The sequence below is a fragment of the Triticum urartu genome, chromosome 7 (genome assembly GCF_003073215.2).
Source record: "Triticum urartu cultivar G1812 chromosome 7, Tu2.1, whole genome shotgun sequence".
Classification (NCBI taxonomy): Eukaryota; Viridiplantae; Streptophyta; class Magnoliopsida; order Poales; family Poaceae; genus Triticum; species Triticum urartu.
In genome coordinates this window covers 41152669-41171307 of record NC_053028.1, presented here as the reverse complement: position 1 = coordinate 41171307, position 18639 = coordinate 41152669, and positions in this window count along the sequence as shown.

Here is an 18639-nt window from a genome sequence, read left to right as displayed (position 1 = left end):
GGTGTTAAACCAATTGTATTCCAACTTCTCTATGGTTTATAAACTCTTTCACTAGCCATAGATTTATTAAAATAAGCAAACAACACACGAAAAACAGAATCTGTCAAAAACAGAACAGTCTATAGTAATCTATAACTAACGCAAACTTCTGGAACCCCAAAAATTATAAAATAAATTTCTGGACATGAGGAATCTATCTATTAATTATATGAAAAAAGAATTAACTAAATAGAACTCTCCAATAAAAAATGGCAGCAATTCTCGTGAGCGCTAAAGTTTCTGTTTTTTACAGCAAGATCAACAAGACTTTCCCCAAGTCTTCCCAACAGTTCTACTTGGCACAAACACTAATTAAAACATAAAAACTCAATCATAACATAGGATAGATAAATTATTTATTGCTAAACAGGAGCAAAAATCAAGGAACAAAAATAAAGTTGGGTTGCCTCCCAACAAGCGCTATCGTTTAACGCATCATGAAGAATATGACTAGCACATTTAAGTCTAACCCACTTCCTATGCATAGGAATTTTGTGAGCAAACAATTTATGGGGACGATAATCAACTAGCATAGGAAGGCAAAACAAGCATAACTTTGAAACTTTAAGAACATAGGGAGGAAACTTGGTATTATTGCAATTCCTACAAGTATATATTCCTCCCTCATAATAATTTTCAGTAGCATCATGAATGAATTCAACAATATAACCAGCACCTAAAGCATTCTTTTCATGATCTACAAGCATAGAAATTTTATTACTCTCCACACAAGCAAAATTCTGCTCATGAATAATAGTGGGAGCAAACTCAATAAAATAATTATCATGTGAGGCATAATCCAATTGAAAACTAAAATCATGATGACAAGTTTCATGGATATCATTATTCTTTATAGCATACAAGTCATCACAATAATCATCATAGATAGCAACTTTGTTCTCATAATCAATTGGAACCTCTTCCGAAATAGTGGATTCATCACAAAATAAAGTCATGACCTCTCCAAATCCACTTTCATCAATATAATCATCATAAATAGGAGGCATGCTTTCATCATAATAAATTTGCTCACGAAAACTTGGGGGGCAAAAAATATCATCTTCATCAAACATTGCTTCCCCAAGCTTGTGGCTTTGCATATCATTAGCATCATGGATATTCAAGGAATTCATACTAACAACATTGCAATCATGCTCATCATTCAAATATTGAGTGCCAAACATTCTAATGCATTCTTCTTCTAACACTTTGGCACAATTTTCCTTTCCATCATTCTCATGAAAGATATTAAAAATATGAAGCGTATGAGGCAAACTCAATTCCATTTTTTTGGTAGTTTTCTTTTATAAACTAAACTAGTGCTAAAACAGGAAACAAAAAGATTCAACTGCAAGATCTAAAGATATACCTTCAAGCGCTAACCTCCCCGGCAACGGCGCCAGAAAAGAGCTTGATGTCTACTACACAACCTTCTTCTTGTAGACATTGTTGGGTCTCCAAGTGCAGAGGTTTGTAGGACAGTAGCAAATTACCCTCAAGTGGATGACCTAAGGTTTATCAATCCGTGGGAGGCGTAGGATGAAGATGGTCTCTCTCAAGCAACCCTGCAACCAAATAACAAAGAGTCTCTTGTGTCCCCAACACACCCAATACAATGGTAAATTGTATAGGTGCACTCGTTCGGCGAAGAGATGGTGATACAAGTGCAATATGGACAGTAGATAATGGTTTTTGTAATCTGAAAATATAAAAACAGCAAGGTAACTAATGATAAAAGTGAGCACAAATGGTATTGCAATGCGTTGAAACAAGGCCTAGGGTTCATACTTTCACTAGTGTAAGTCCTCTCAATAATAATAACATAATTGGATCATATAACTATCCCTCAACATGCAACAAAGAGTCACTCCAAAGTCACTAATAGCGGAGAACAAACAAAGAGATTATGGTAGGGTACGAAACCACCTCAAAGTTATCCTTTCTGGTCGATATATTCTAGAGTCCGTAGTAAAATAACACGAAGCCATTCTTTCCGTTCAATCTATCATAGAGTTCGTACTAGAATAACACCTTAAGACACAAATCAACCAAAACCCTAATGTCACCTAGATACTCCAATGTCACCTCAAGTATCCATGGGTATGATTATATGATATGCATCGCACAATCTCAGATTCATCTATTCAAACCAACACAAAGAACTTCAAAGAGTGCCCCAAAGATTCTACCGGAGAGTCAAGACGAAAACGTGTGCCAACCCCTATGCATAGGTTCATGGGCGGAACCCGCAAATTGATCACCAAAACATACATCAAGTGGATCAATAGAATACCCCATTGTCACCACGGGTATCCCACGCAAGACATACATCAAGTGTTCTCAAATCCTTAAAGACTCAATCCGATAAGATAACTTCAAAGGGAAAACTCAATCCATTACAAGAGAGTAGAGGGGGAGAAACATCATAAGATCCAACTATAATAGCAAAGCTCGCGATACATCAAGATCGTACCACCTCAAGAACACGAAAGAGAGATATCAAACACATAGCTATTGGTACATACCCTCATCCCCGAGGGAGAACTACTCCCTCCTCGTCATGGAGAGCATCAGGATGACGAGGATGGCCGCCGGATAGGGATTCCCCCCTCCGACAGGGTGCCGAAACGGGTCTAGATTGGTTTTCGGTGGCTACGGAGGCTTCCGGCGGCGGAACTCCCGATCTATTGTGTTGCCCGATGTTTCTAGGGTATATGGATATATAGGAGGAAGAAGTACGTCGGTGGATCTTCGAGCTGTCCATGAGGCAGGGGGCGCGCCAGGGGGGTCGGTGCGCCCCGACCCTCGTGGGCAGCCCGGGACTCTTCTGGTCCATCTCCGACACTCCATGGGCTTCTTCTGGTCCAAAAATAAGTTCCGTGAAGTTTCAGGTCAATTGGACTCCATTTGATTTTCCTTTTCTGTGATACTCTAAAACAAGAAAAAAACAGAAACTGGCACTGGCATTGGGCTCTAGGTTAATAGGTTAGTCCCAAAAATCACATAAAATAGCATATAAATGCATATAAAACATCCAAGGTTGATAATATAATAGCATGGAATAATAAATAATTATAGGTACGTTGGAGACGTATGATAGTTCATCACAGAAACCAGTTCCAGTGATTCCTACACCAGTAAGTGAGGAAGCTAATGATGATGATCATGAAACTTCTAATCAAGTTACTACCGAACCTCGTAGATCAACCAAAGTAATATCCGTAGAAGAGTGGTATGGTAATCCTGTTCTGGAGGTCATGTTACTTGACCATGACGAACCTACAAACTATGAGGAAGCAACGATGAGCCCAGATTCCACAAAATGGCTTGAGCCCATGAAATCAGAGATGGGATCCATGTATGAGAACAAAGTGTGGACTTTGATTGACTTGCCCGATGATCGGCAAGCCATAGAGAATTAATGGATCTTCAAGAAGAAGACTGACGCTGACGGTAATGTTACTGTCTACAAAGCTCGACTTGTTGTGAAAGGTTTTCGACAAGTTCAAGGAGTTGACTACGATGAGACCTTCTCACGTGTAGCGATGCTTAAGTCCGTCCGAATCATGTTAGCAATTGCCGCATTTCATTATTATGAAATTTGGCAAATGGATGTCAAAACTGCATTCCTTAATGGATATCTTAAAGAAGAGTTGTATATGATGCAACCAGAAGGTTTTGTCGATCCAAATGGTGCTAACAAAGTGTGCAAGCTCCAGTGATCCATTTATGGATTGGTGCAAGCCTCTCGGAGTTAGAATATATGATTTGATAGTGTGATCAAAGCATATGGTTTTGTACAGACTTTTGGAGAAGCCTGTATTTACAAGAAAGTGAGTGGGAGCTCTGTAGCATTTCTAATATTATATGTGGATGACATATTGCTGATCGGAAATGATACTGAATTTCTGAATAGCATAGAAGGATACTTGAATAAGAATTTTTCAATGAAATACCTCGGTGAAGCTGCTTATATATTGGGCATAAGATCTATAGAGATAGATCAAGTCGCTTAATTGGACTTTCACAAAGCACACACCTTGATAAAGTTTTGAAGTTCAAAATGGATCAAGCAAAGAAAGGGTTATTGCCTGTGTTACAAGGTTTGAAATTGAGTCAGACTCAATGCCCGACCACTGCAAAAGATAGAGAGAAAATGAAAGTCATTCCCTATGCTTCAGCCATAGGTTCTATCATGTATGCAATGTTGTGTACTAGACCTGATGTGTGCCTTGTTATTAGTTTAGTAGGGAGGTACCAAAGTAATCCAGGAGTAGATCACTAGATAGCGGTCAAGAACATCCTGAAATACCTGAAAAGGACTAAGGATATGGTTCTCGTTTATGGAGGTGACAAAGAGATCGTCGTAAATGGTTACGTCAATGCAAGCTTTGACACTGATCCGGATGACTCTAAGTCACAAACCAGATACGTATTTTTATTGAATGGTGGAGCTGTCAGTTGGTGCAGTTCCAAGCAGAGCGTCGTGGAGGGATCTGCGTGTGAAGCGGAGTACATAGCTGCTTCAGAAGCAGCAAATGAAGGAGTCTGGATGAAGGAGTTCATATCTGATCTAGGTGTCATACCTAGTGCATCGGGTCCAATGAAAATCTTTTGTGACAACACTGGTGCAATTGCCTTGGCATACCTAGTGCATCGGGTCCAATGAAAATCTTTTGTGACAACACCGGTGCATTTGCCTTGGCAAAGGAATCCAGATTTCACAAGAGAACCAAGCACATCAAAAGATGCTTCAATTCCATCCGCGATCAAGTCAAGGAGGGAGACATAGAGATTTTCAAGATACATATAGATCTGAATGTTGCAGACCCATTGACTAAGCCTCTCTCACGAGTAAAACATGATCAGCACCAAGACTCCATGGGTGTTAGAATCATTACAATGTAATCTAGATTATTGACTCTAGTGCAAGTGGGAAACTGAAGGAAATATGCCCTAGAGGCAAAAATAAAGTTGTTATTTATATTTCCTTATATCATGATAAATGTTTATTACTCATGCTAGAATTGTATTAACCGGAAACTTAGTACATGTGTGAATACATAGACAAATAGAGTGTCACTAGTATGCCTCTACTTGACTAGCTCGTCAATCAAAGATGGTTAAGTTTCCTAGCCATGGACAAAGAGTTGTCATTTGATGAACAGCATCACATCATTAGAGAATGATGTGATTGACTTGACCCATCCGTTAGCTTAGCACTTTGATCGTTTAGTTTACTGCTATTGCTTTCTCCATAACTTATACATGTTCCTATGACTATGAGATCATGCAACTCACGAATACCGGAGGAACACTTAGTGTGCTATCAAATGTCACAACGTAACTGGGTGACTATAAAGATGATCTACAGGTGTCTCCGATGGTGTTTGTTGAGTTGGCATAGATCGAGATTAGGATTTGTCACTCCGTGTATCGGAGAGGTATCTCTGGGCCCTCTTGGTAATGCACATCACTATAAGCCTTGCAAGCAATGTCACTAATGAGTTAGTTATGGGATGTAGAATTACGGAACGAGTAAAGATACTTGCCGGTAACGAGATTGAACTAGGTATTGGGATACCGACAATCGAATCTCGGGCAAGTAACATACTGATGACAAAGGGAACAACATATGTTGTTATGCGGTTTGACCGATAAAGATCTTCGTAGAATATGTAGGAACCAATATGAGAATCCAGGTTCCACTATTGTTTATTGACTGGAGATGAGTCTCGGTCATGTCTACATAGTTCTCGAACCCGTAGGGTCCGCACGCTTAATGCTCGGTGACGATCGATATTATGAGTTTATATGTTTTGATGTACCGAAGGTCGGAGTCCCGGAAGTGATTGCGGACATGACGAGGAGTCTCAAAATGGTCGAGACATAAAGATCGATATATTGGAAGGCTATGTTTGGACATCGGAATAGTTCCGGGTGAGTTCGGGCATTTACCGGAGTACCGGGGGGTTACCGGAACCCCCCGGGGAGTATATGGGCCTTAATGGGCCTTGGTGGGAGACAAGAGAAGGCATCCTAGGAGGGGGCGCCCCCCAAGCCCAATCCGAATTGGGTGAGGGGGACGGCCCCCCTTTCCTTTCTCCTTCTCCCTCTTCCTTCTATTCCTAGTGGGACTAGGAAAGGGGGAGTCCTAGTCCTACTAGGAGGAGGACTCCTCCCCCCTTGGCGCGCCTAGAGATGGCCGACCGGCCTCCCCCTCCCTCCATATGTGGGCAGGGGGGCACCCTAGAACACCCAAGTTGATTGTGTTGGGGAACGTAGCAGAATTTTAAAATTTTCTACACATCACCAAGATCAATCTATGGAGTCATCTAACAACGAGGGAGAGGGGAGTGCATCTACATACCCTTGTAGATCGCGAGCGGAAGCGTTCAAGAGAATGGGGTTGATGGAGTCGTACTTGTCGTGATCCAAATCACCGATGACCGAGCGCCGAACGGATGGCACCTCCGCGTTCAACACACGTACGGTTGGGAGAGACGTCTCCTCCTTCTTGATCCAGCAAGGGGAGAGGAGAGGTTGATGGAGATCCAGCAGCACGACGGCGTGGTGGTGGAAGCAGCGGGATCTTGGCAGGGCTTTGCCAAGCACCAATGAGAGGGAGAGGTGTCACGGGGAAGAGGGAGGCGCCAGGGACTTGGGTGCGGCTGTCCTCCCTCCCCTCCACTATATATAGGGGCCAGGGGGGCGCCGGCCCCTCTAGATCCCATCTAGATGGGGGGGCGGCGGCCAAAGGGGTGGCTTGGCCCCCAAGCCAGCTGGAGGCGCCCCCCACCCCTAGGGTTTCTAACCCTAGGCATAGGAGGAGGCCCATGGGGGGCGCACCAGCCCACCAGGGGCTTGTTCCCTTCCCACTTCAGCCCATGGGGCCCTCCGGGATAGGTGGCCCCACCTGGTGGACCCTCGGGATCTTTCCGGTGGTCCCAGAATAATACCGATGACCCCGAAACTTTCCCGGTGGCTGAAACTGGACTTCCTATATACAAACCTTTACCTCTGGACCATTCCGGAACTCCTCGTGACGTCTAGGATCTCATCCGGGACTCCGAACAACTTTCGAGTTACCGCATACTAATATCTCTACAACCCTAGCGTCACCGAACCTTAAGTGTGTAGACCCTACGGGTTCGGGAACCATGCAGACTTGACCGGGACAACTCTCCGGCCAATAGCCAACAGCGGGATCTGGATACCCATGTTCGCTCCCACATATTCCACGATGATCTCATCGGATGAACCACGATGTCGAGGATTCAATCAATCCCGTATTCAATTCCCTTTGTCAATCGGTACGTTACTTGCACGAGATTCGATCGTCGGTATTCCAATACCTCGTTCAATCTCGTTACCGGCAAGTCACTTTACTCGTTCCGTAACACATCATCCCGTGACCAACCCTTAGTCACATTGAGCTCATTACGATGATGTTTTACCGAGTGGGCCCAGAGATACCTCTCCGTCATGCGGAGTGACAAATCCCAGTCTCGATTCGTGCCAACCCAACAGACACTTTTGGAGATACCCGTAGTGCACCTTTATAGTCACCCAGTTATGTTGTGACGTTTGGCACACCCAAAGTATTCCTACAGTATCCGGGAGTTGCACAATCTCATGGTCTAAGGAAAAGATACTTGACATTAGAAAAGCTCTAGCAGACGAACTACACGATCTTGTGGTATGCTTAAGATTGGGTCTTGTCCATCACATCATTCTTCTAATGATGTGATCCCGTTATCAATGACATCTAATGTCCATAGTTAGGAAACCATGACTATCTGTTGATCAACGAGCTAGTCAACTAGAGGCTTACTAGGGACATGTTGTGGTCTATATATTCACACATGTATTACGATTTCCAGATAACACAATTATAGCATGAACAATAGGCAATTATCATGAACAAGGAACTATAATAATAACCATTTTATTATTGCCTCTAGGGCATATTTCCAACAGTCTCCCACTTGCACTAGAGTCAATAATCAAGTTACATTGTGATGAATCGAACACTCATAGAGTTCTGGTGTTGATCATGTTTTTCTTGAGGAAGAGGCTTAGTCAACGGATATGCAACATTCAGGTCAGTATGCACTTTACAAATATCTATGTCTCCATTTTGAGCATTTTCACGAATGGAATTGAAGCGACGCTTGATATGCCTGGTCTTCCTGTGAAACCTGGGCTCCTTGGCAAGGGCAATAGCTCCAGTGTTGTCATAGAAGAGAGTCATCGGGCCCGACGCATTGGGAATAACTCCTAGGTCGGTAATGAACTCCTTCACCCAGATTGCTTCTTGTGCTGCCTCCGAGGCTGCCATGTACTCCGCTTCACATGTAGATCCCGCCACGACGCTTTGCTTGCAACTGCACCAGCTGACTGCCCCACCATTCAAAATATACACGTATCCGGTTTGTGACATAGAGTCATCCAGATCTATGTCAAAGCTAGCATTGACGTAACCCTTTACGACGAGCTCTTCGTCACCTCCATAGACGAGAAACATATCCTTAGTCCTTTTCAGGTATTTCAGGATATTCTTGACCGCTGTCCAGTGTTCCATGCCGGGATTACTTTGGTACCTTCCTACCAAACTTACGGCAAGGTTTACATCAGGTCTGGTACACGGCATGGCATACATAATAGACCCTATGGCCGAGGCATAGGGGACGACACTCATATTTTCTCTATCTTCTGCCGTGGTCGGGTGTCGGTGTCAAAACCGGCGGATCTCGGGTAGGGGGTCCCGAACTGTGCGTCTAGGCCGGATTGTAACAGGAGGCAGGGGACATGATGTTTTACCCAGGTTCGGGCCCTCTTGATGGAGGTAAAACCCTACGTCCTGCTTGATTGATAATGATGATATGGGTAGTACAAGAGTAGATCTACCACGAGATCAGAGAGGCTAAACCCTAGAAGCTAGCCTATGGTATGGTTGTACGTTGTAGTTGTTGTCCTACGGACTAAAACCCTTCGGTTTATATAGACATCGGAGAGGGTTAGGGTTACACAAGATCGGTTACAAAGGAGGAGATATCCATATCCGTATTGCCTAGCTTGCCTTCCACGCCAAGTAGAGTCCCATCCGGACACGAGACGAAGTCTTCAATCTTGTATCTTCATATTCTAACAGTCCGGCTATCCGGAGACCCCCTAATCCAGGACTCCCTCAGTAGCCCCTGAACCAGGCTTCAATGACGATGAGTCCGGCGCGCAGTATTGTCTTCGGCATTGCAAGGCGGGTTCCTTCTCCAAATACATCACAGAAGAATTTGAATACAAGGATAGTGTCCGACCCAGCAAAATAAGTCCTACATACCATCGTAGAGAGAATAATATTTTCGCAAATCCAATTTGCTGACTTGTTTTGGCAGCATGACGTTATGTCATGGCCCGGTGATTATTCGAACCATTTTTCTTCAACCAGCTCCACACATAACGCGAGGCGGTTTCTTGACACGTCTTGTCAAAGCAGAGATTGTGTTCCCCCAATTACGGGATTCTCATTAATGCGGTCGTGGGTAACCCAACCGTGTCTAGGACTCCTAGATCATAGGCAAGTCCTAAACGGCTACGGAGAGGACGCTTGATATTCACCCTCTTTATAAAGGGACGAGGTTTTCGCTTTCTTCCTCCCGTGCTCAATCGAACCCTTCCCCCGCCTCGAGTTCCAACACCCAAAGCCCAGGTTAGGTGCTCCGGATCTTCAATCATGTCCGGATCCAGCCTTCAAGGCCGATGGATGCCCTCCTCCGTGATGCAAGAGGACATCAAGAAGTTGAGGGAGGCCAGATACCTGACCGCCGAGGTTTCGCATCGGCTTCCTGCTCGAGGGTAGGTCGTCCCTACTCCCGAACCTAACGAGAACGTCGTGTTCGTCTCCCTCTTCCTCCGAGGCCTAGGCCTCACTCTGGATCCCTTCGTCAGGGTTTGATGTTCTATTACGGGCTAGATTTCCATGATCTAGCTCCGGACTCCTTTCTCCACATCTCGACATTTATTGTCATGTGTGAGGCCTTCCTCCGCATTACCCCTCACTTCGGCCTGTTGCTCAAGACCTTTGAAGTCAAGCCGAAGATGATCGAGGGGCAACATGCAGCGTGCGGAGGTGCATCAATAGGCAAGATGGCGGGAGCTCCATGGCCGAAAGGTTCCTTTCCAGAGGTGTCTGAATTATGGTAGCGGGAGTGGTTTTACGTCACAGCTCCCAGAAGTGCCAAGTGGGCGGCTTCCCCCGCTTATCGCTCGGGCCCCCCACCACGACTAATGTCATGGATTAGCAGAGGTCTGAGCTGGGGTCCAGCCAAGGATGTGCCAATACTGCAAAGCCGCATTCGAGATCTCTTTGAGGGAGATTTTGATTTGGTAGTGGTAATACAAGTTATGCTGGTTCGTCAAGTCCAGCCTTGCAAACGCCGGCCCCTTTGCTTGTGGGAGTTCAACCCAGAAGGACCACGTGCCATTCAAAGTTTCATCGGCCTGACGCACGAGGAGATGTACAAGTCATTCTTCAGACCTCAAATAGAGTGTCTGGATACCACTGAGGACGTGGGCCTGAGCAGTAACCGCACCGTCGAACAAGTAAGAAATCCTCTAGCCGAACACACCGCCTTTTATTCATTATGAAGTTATTTCTGAGAGATCGCTCTTTGACCAGGACTGGCTAACAAAGGCGAAGATGATTCAGTGTTCGGCCCCCCCTCCTTGAGGGTTTGGAAAATCCGGTATTGGAAAAGATGCTCGAGCTCGCACCTTGCCCGAAGCCCTCAAAGGAAGTTACAGGGGGAATAACATGGGCGGAAGCGGGCCCCCATCGCTGCCAGTTTCAACCGAGGGAATGAACGCCTCCTTAAAGGAGGATAACCGGGGGAGGAAGAGGACTGCTTCCGAGGATCCGGAAGCCGAGGCCTCCAAACAAGAGAAGAAGTGTCCAATAGAGGGTCCTGCTTCGGGGGGTGCTCTTGCCGCACAAAGTCCGTGGGAGGATCAGCCCTCCAACGAGTCGTGAGTGATCCAAAAAATACTTTAATAGTGAAGGTATACTATCTTTCTTCTGAGAAAATAACCACCGCATATATCTTGTAGTTCGGGTCTTAGCCCTTCTCAGCTGAGCTCTTCTTCGGGGGATCTTCTTCCGGAGATGATGGAGAGCGAAACGCCTCCCCCGGACTCCTCCGCTCAAGAAGCAGGCGACCCCGAAGTGTCGTCACAGAGGGCCTCTCCGGATCCGGTTAGGCCAGAAGATAATCCCATAGATCCTCGAAGTCCTCAGTGTCCGGCTCCCGAAGAGAGCAAACAAAAGAGTCCGACACCGTCTGGTATGCGGTCGGGCGTTCTGAGGGAGCTGTTGGGGCAAGCGGCCATCTGAGAAGAACACCGTACACTGATGGGTACGATGATGGAAAGAATTTCGTCCACCGAAAGCGGATTACATGAAGCCTTTATGAGTCTACTAACAGGCTTTGAGGTACATGAAATAATATGTGATAGTACCGCCCATGTTAGGTGTGCCCTGTGTAGATAGTAGCCCCTGAGACTTTGGTTGTCGTCGAGAACAGCGGTGAACAGAGGATCATAGTCCCAGGCAATAACCAGACTGCCTTTATGTGCAGGTAGTGGAAGCTCTGGTGGCTAGCCGGACTAGTGAGTTTGCCGACTTAAAACGGCAACTAGATGCGGCAGACGCCGACATCGAGCTTGTTAACAAGCGGCTTGACGAATCACAGAGTAAGTAATGTTTTCTAGTGAATGTCACACAATAAGAGCAGCATGATGCCAGTATCTTTAATATGTTGTGACTGCAGACGGAGCTGCCACCGTGGAGACCCTTCGGGCGGAACTCGCCCGAGCCAAGGAACAAGCGAGGGTTAGTAATGCGGCTGCTTTGAAGGCGGCCGAAGAGTTAAGAGCCGAGAAGGCCGCCCATTGTGAAAGCAAAGAAAAGATGGCCAAGACGGCCGTAGAATTAAAAGGCACTGCCAACCGTTGCCAGTTCCTTGAAGAAGAAAACCGAGTGAAGGCAGCGGACCTTGAGAAGGCCACTATGGTGACCAAAGACAGTCGCTCTGCTATGAGGGCGAAGAAGGAGGAGCTGCGCGAAGTCGGAGATATTGTGGCTGGGAAGCCCTTTCTGCTGCGGAGGAAGTTCGGAGATCCGCGGTATGCCCCTCTGGATCGGCTGTGGAGTTCGGCAGACGCATATATGGACTTGGCGGCAAGTGCTGTCGATGCGGTCGAATACTTCCAAGATGAATCAGATCATGAAGTGGACAAGCTATTTTGGTCGCAATTCAACGTTCCAGAGCTTCTGCTTCCCTTGACTGATCAGCTAGCCGAATGGGCCGAACTTAATAGGTTGTCTGGACTCGCCATGAGGTCTGTTGTAGATCATTTCTGGCCGGAGAAGCCGAAGCCGAACAACTATTTCAGCTTAGTGCAGCAGTTCCTTCGTGCAGTGTCGCGCATCAACGCGATGAAGAGGTCGGCGTGCATAGAAGGCTCGTGAATGTCCTTTGCCCGTGTCAAGGCATACTGGGCGGAGATGGATGCTACCACTGTTGCGGCGCAAGGTTCGGCCATAGGCCGAGTAGCTACCGAGCACTATTTTGAAGAGGTTCTTGAGGGTGCTCGTTTAATAGAGTCCCAGTGCTCGAAGAATATTATGTTTGAATGACATGTATTCCCATTGTAAACACAATGTTTTTATGAAATATAGTAAGGATGTATTTATACTTTCGCCGGAAAGTAATGTGATGCCTCCTGTGCGGCCGTTTGTCTATATATGTATATAACCTGAAAGATTGCAGTCGTCGGCTTCAACCCCCACGCATATAATGCAGAGGTGCTCGCAAAAAACGCGTGTTCACACTTAACCCAACGTCTTGGTCCTATTAAGGAGGTGATAGCGCAGCGAACGAGGCAACCGGACTATAATGCTTTAGCACTTTCACTTAGCCATCAGAGTTTGACAGTGGGGCTACTAGATAGCCCCTGGTGGCTCCACACTCTCCTGATCTCGGGGTGAGTACATGTCGGGCCGGAAAACGACCCTTCGTTAAGGCGGAGGAATTCTAACATTCCGATAGGTCATCGAGTGGTTGACCAGTCTCACGCTATATCATGACAGTCAGTTTTTGGCTTTCTCTACTGAGGTGCTCGTCCGGATGAACCAGGGCACAATTGGAGTAGTTCTCCTGGTGCTGCCTTAGCCGATAAAGCGGAACGTAAGGCACCAAAACACAGGAGCCGGGCAAACCCAACATTTGACCAAAGACAATGATTCGGAGCTGATGCATATAAGGCCAAACTTGCGACGCCGAACACTCCCTAAGGTGTTCGGTCTTTATTGTATGAACCAGGCCTAAATAGTGCCCTTTGTAAGAAGCCCCTTGTGTCCAGGTACGTGCATTATTATGACGTGGCCACATGCCAAGACGTCAGCATCCTTCCCAATTGTGCTGAGAATTCGGTGGATGTGTATCAACAAGAGACAGTAAAAAAGGTTTACGCGGGGTCTTAATCTAAAAAGAATCCTTGGAACGGGTCCCTGCTGCATGTCTGCGCCTGTGTCTCCATTGTGCCATATCCTGGATGGGTGTAGCATGATGATCATCTGTAAAAGAGAGGAACTTAGGTGAAAAAGTTGTCGTGCAAAAAGATAGTTTTTAAAGAAACCATGTATAACTAAAAATGAGTAGAAATTGCCACTTGTCTGTGCGTGTTGAGCCCCTTGTATTTGTAATAGGGGTGTGGCCATCCAACCGGTACAAATTACATATAGCAGCGCCGGACTCGTCTAACCGCGTCCGTGGTCTTGACGACCTATCAAATGCTTTAGTTGGTGAGGCCGTTTTTAGTGTGCGGCTGCCAAGGCAGTCGCATTCTCTTCGGCGCGCAAAGATCGCTTGATACTTCCGTTCACTGTAATGATGCCGCGTGGACTGGGCATCTTGAGCGTCAAGGAAGCGTAATGTGGTATTGCATTAAAGCGAGCAAAAGCTTCGCGTCCAAGTAGTGCTTGATAGCCGCTTTGGAACGGAGCGATGTGGAAGGTTAAATGTTCGCTACGGAAGTTATCGGAAGCTGAATATAACCTTTAGTAGCAGGGAGCCCGTGCAATGAGCCCCTGGGCCTGGCGTTACCCCTATAAAGGTAGTATTGCTATGGCAAATTTTCGTTGGGTCTATCCCCATTTCGCGGATTGTATCCTGGTATATCAGGTTGAGACTGCTGCCACCGTCCATCAAGACTCGTGTGAAGTGGTATTCGTCGATTATTGGGTCTAATACCAGGGCAGCCCATCCTGCACACCGGATACTTGCTGAGTAATCACGATGGTCAAAAGTGATCGGTTGAGACGACCAGTGGCAGGGCTCCGCGGTGATAGGCCCTTGGGCATATTTTCCTGGGAGTGTCGTTTTGTTTCTCCCCTTGATCACGTGTAACATGTTTACTGTTTTGACTTCTGGTGGAAATTTCTTTTGTTCCCCAGTGTCTTGCTTGAGAGGCTCATCCTCGTCTTCGCTTGGTGCATCCTCCCCCTTGTGTACGGCGTTGAGCTTGCCGGGCTGCTTGAAGACCCAACATTCTCTGTGAGTATGATCAGCGGGTTTACCAGGGGTGCTATGGATCTGACATATTTGGTCCAGAATTTTGTTTAGGCTGGACAGTACATCTCTGGCGCCTTTAGAGGGCGGCTTTTGCTGACCTGACCGAGAGCTTTTGAATCCGGCGTTTACTGTCGTGCTCTTCGTGTTGTCTTCTTTATTCCGGCGTTTGTTATTGCTGTTGCGCCATGATTTCCCGTTTCCATCTCTAGCTTCAGATGTACTGGGGTCGCTGGTGCTGCATCTGGCTAGCCAGCTGTCCTCACCCGCGCAAAAGCGGGTCATGAGGCTTGTTAATGCTGATATTGTTCTCGGCTTTTCTTGGCCGAGGTGTCTGGCAAGCCATTCGTCACGGACGCTATGCTTAAAAGCTACCAAGGCTTCGGCGTCTGGACAGTCGACAATTTGGTTCTTTTTAGTAAGAAACTTGTTCCAAAGTTTTCGGGCTGACTCTCTGGGCTGTTGAGTTATATGACTCAAATCGTCCGCGTCCAGAGGTCGGACATAAGTCCCTTGAAAATTTACCCAAAAAGCGTCTTTGAGCTCTTCCCAGCTTCCAATGGAGTTTTTGGGGAGGCTTTTAAGCCAGTGACGAGCAGGCCCTTTGAGCTTGAGGGGTAAGTACTTGATGGCGTGGAGATCATCTCCTCGAGCCATATGGATATGGAGGATATATTTCTCAATCCAGACCCCAGGGTCTGTTGTTCCGTCGTATGCCTCTATGTTTACGGGTTTGAATCCCTCTGGAAATTCATGGTCCAGCACCTCGTCGGTGAAACATAGGGGGTGTGCGGCACCCCTGTATCTGGGTGTACCGCGTTGTTCGGATGTTTGTTGTTTTACATCGTATGCTGGGGCGCGCTTGCGTGGTCCATAGATGGATCTGGTTGCGTCATCCTTTTGGTGCGAGCCCTCGTGTGGATCGCGTATTGGCTTGTGGGTGGTGTTGTTTGCCGCTCTATGTTGGCCGTGAGGTCGTCTATCCGGCTAGGTGGCTGTTTTCGTTTTTGGTTGTGGGGGGTCTGAGGCCTCCTCATCGAATTCAGGTAGCAACTTCCGCTTTGGGTAACTCTTGGTGGGGCGATTGCCGCCGTACTTCACTGCTGTGTTGAGTACTTTGCTCCATCTAATTTGGAGTGTGTCCTGCGCAGCCTTGAGCCTTTGCTTTTGCTTTTTCAAACTCCTCGCGGTGGCAACAAGCCTTTGACGGGCATTCTGCTGCTCCGGGTGCCTGTCCGGCGTTATGTCGTCCGGACTATTATCTTTGATAGAATTGGTTTGTTCGGTTTGATTCTCCGTATTGCCGTGGTCCGGCAGTGGTTCGCCCTGCTCCAACGCTGGGTCTGTACGATCGTTATTTCAGCCGAGGTGGGATTTGGGCCGCCGCTTTGACTGCTTCTCGAGGGAACAAGCCTTCGGTGCGTCCTTCCGTTCCTCGTCGTCGTCTTCTTTTGGTGTGTCCACCGTGTATACGTCATATGATGAGGTGGTCATCCAGCGCTCTGTGGGCGGTGGTTCCTCTTCGCCTCCCGCATCATCGTCCATACCGTCGATGTCTTCGGAGTCGAAGTCGAGCATGTCGGTTGAGTCGTCGACAGTGGCTATTAAGTGGGTGGTGGGTGGGCGTCGAATTTCTTCGTCGTCCGCATCCCAATCCGGCTAGGACTCTCCTGACAAAGAGAGAGACCTTAGTGAATTCAGAATGTCGCCGAAGGGCGAGTGCTGAAAGATATCCGCGACGGTGAATTCCATGATCGGTGCCCAATCGGATTCGATTGGCAGGGGCGTGGGCGGTTCGGAGTCAGAAAAAGAGTCCGTCACCTTGGAGTCACGGGCTGCGCAGAGGATTATGATGGTGTTTGGCTCGATCGCCGTTGAGACTGCAGCCCCTGAGGTGGTGTCTAACCACCCGTCCTCGATTGGCGCAGTTGGCTCCGAGCTAAGGGTCAGAGCTGATGCGGGCGCGGCCTCTGGGGTACTGTTCGGCGGTAGAGCTTGGTCATACCCATCGCGACAGTGTGGCGCGCCCGGCTGTGGCTCGAATCCGTCGAAGATCAAGTCTCCGCGGATGTCGGCCATGTAGTTCAAACTTCCAAATCTGACCTGACGGCCAAGGGCATAGCTTTCAATCTGCCCCAGAAGGCCAAGCGAGTTAGCCCGCAGTGCAAAGCCGCCGAATACGAAGATCTGTCCGGGGAGAAAAATCTCACCCTGGACCGCATCGCTATCGATGATAGTAGGAGCCATCAAGCCTAACGGCGAAGACACAAAGGAACTCTCAATGAAAGCACCAATGTCGGTGTCAAAACCGGCGGATCTCGGGTAGGGGGTCCCGAACTGTGCGTCTAGGCCGGATGGTAACAGGAGGCAGGGGACACGATGTTTTACGCGGGTTCGGACCCTCTTGATGGAGGTAAAACCCTACATCCTGCTTGATTGATATTGATGATATGGGTAGTACAAGTGTAGATCTACGACGAGATCAGAGAGGCTAAACCCTAGAAGCTAGCCTATGGTATGATTGTATGTTGTAGTTGTTGTCCTACGGACTAAAACCCTTCGGTTTATATAGACACCAGAGAGGGTTAGGGTTACACAAGGTCGGTTACAAAGGAGGACATATCCATATCCATATTGCCTAGCTTGCCTTCCACGCCAAGTAGAGTCCCATCCGGACACGAGACGAAGTCTTCAATCTTGTATCTTCATTGTCTAACAGTCCGGCCAATGGAGATAGTCCGGCTATCCGGAGACCCCCTAATCCAGGACTCCCTCATCGGGCATTGAGCTGTGCTCAATCTCATACCTTGCAATAAAGGCAAGAACCCCTTCTTGGACTGATCCATATTGAACTTCTTCAATATCTTGTCAAGGTATGTACTTTGTGAAAGACCAATGAGGCGTCTCGATCTATCTCTATAGATCTTGATGCCTAATATATAAGCAGCTTCTCCAAGGTCCTTCATTGAAAAACACTTGTTCAAGTAGGCCTTTATGCTTTCCAAGAATTCTATATCATTTCCCATCAATAGTATGTCATCCACATACAATATGAGAAATGCTACAGAGCTCCCACTCACTTTCTTGTAAACGCAGGCTTCTCCATAAGTCTGCGTAAACCCAAACGCTTTGATCATCTCATCAAAATGAATGTTCCAACTCCAAGATGCTTGCACCAGCCCATAGATTGAGCGTTGGTGCTTGCACACCTTGTCAGCATTCTTAGGATCGACAAAACCTTCCGGCTGCATCATATACAATTCTTCCTTAAGGAAACCATTAAGGAATGCCGTTTTTACGTCCATTTGCCATATCTCATAATCATAGAATGCGGCAATTGCTAACATGATTTGGACGGACTTCAGCTTTGCTACAGGTGAGAAAGTCTCATCGTTTTCTACCCCTTGAACTTGTCAATAACCCTTAGGGACAAGCCGAGCCTTATAGATGGTCACATTACCATCTGCGTCTGTCTTCTTCTTAAAGATCCATTTATTTTCTATGGCTCGCCGATCATCGGTCAAGTCTGTCAAAGTCCATACATCGTTTTCATACATGGATCCTAGCTCGGATTTCATGGCTTCCAGCCATTTGTCGGAATCTGGGCCCGCCATCGCTTCTTCATAGTTCGAAGGTTCACCATTGTCTAACAACATGATTTCAGGACAGGGTTGCCGTACCACTCTGGTGCGGAACGTGTCCTTGTGGACCTTCGAAGTTCAGTAGCAACTTGATCTAAAGTTTCATGATCATCATCATTAACTTCCTCCCTAGTCGGTGCAGACACCTCAGGAACAATTTCTTGAGCTACGCCACTCTCCAGTTCAAGAGGTAATACTTCATCAAGTTCTACTTTCCTCCCACTTACTTCTTTCAAGAGAAACTCTTTCTCTAGAAAGGATCCATTCTTGGCAACAAAGGTCTTGCCCTCGGATCTAAGATAGAAGGTATACCCAATAGTTTCTTTAGGGTA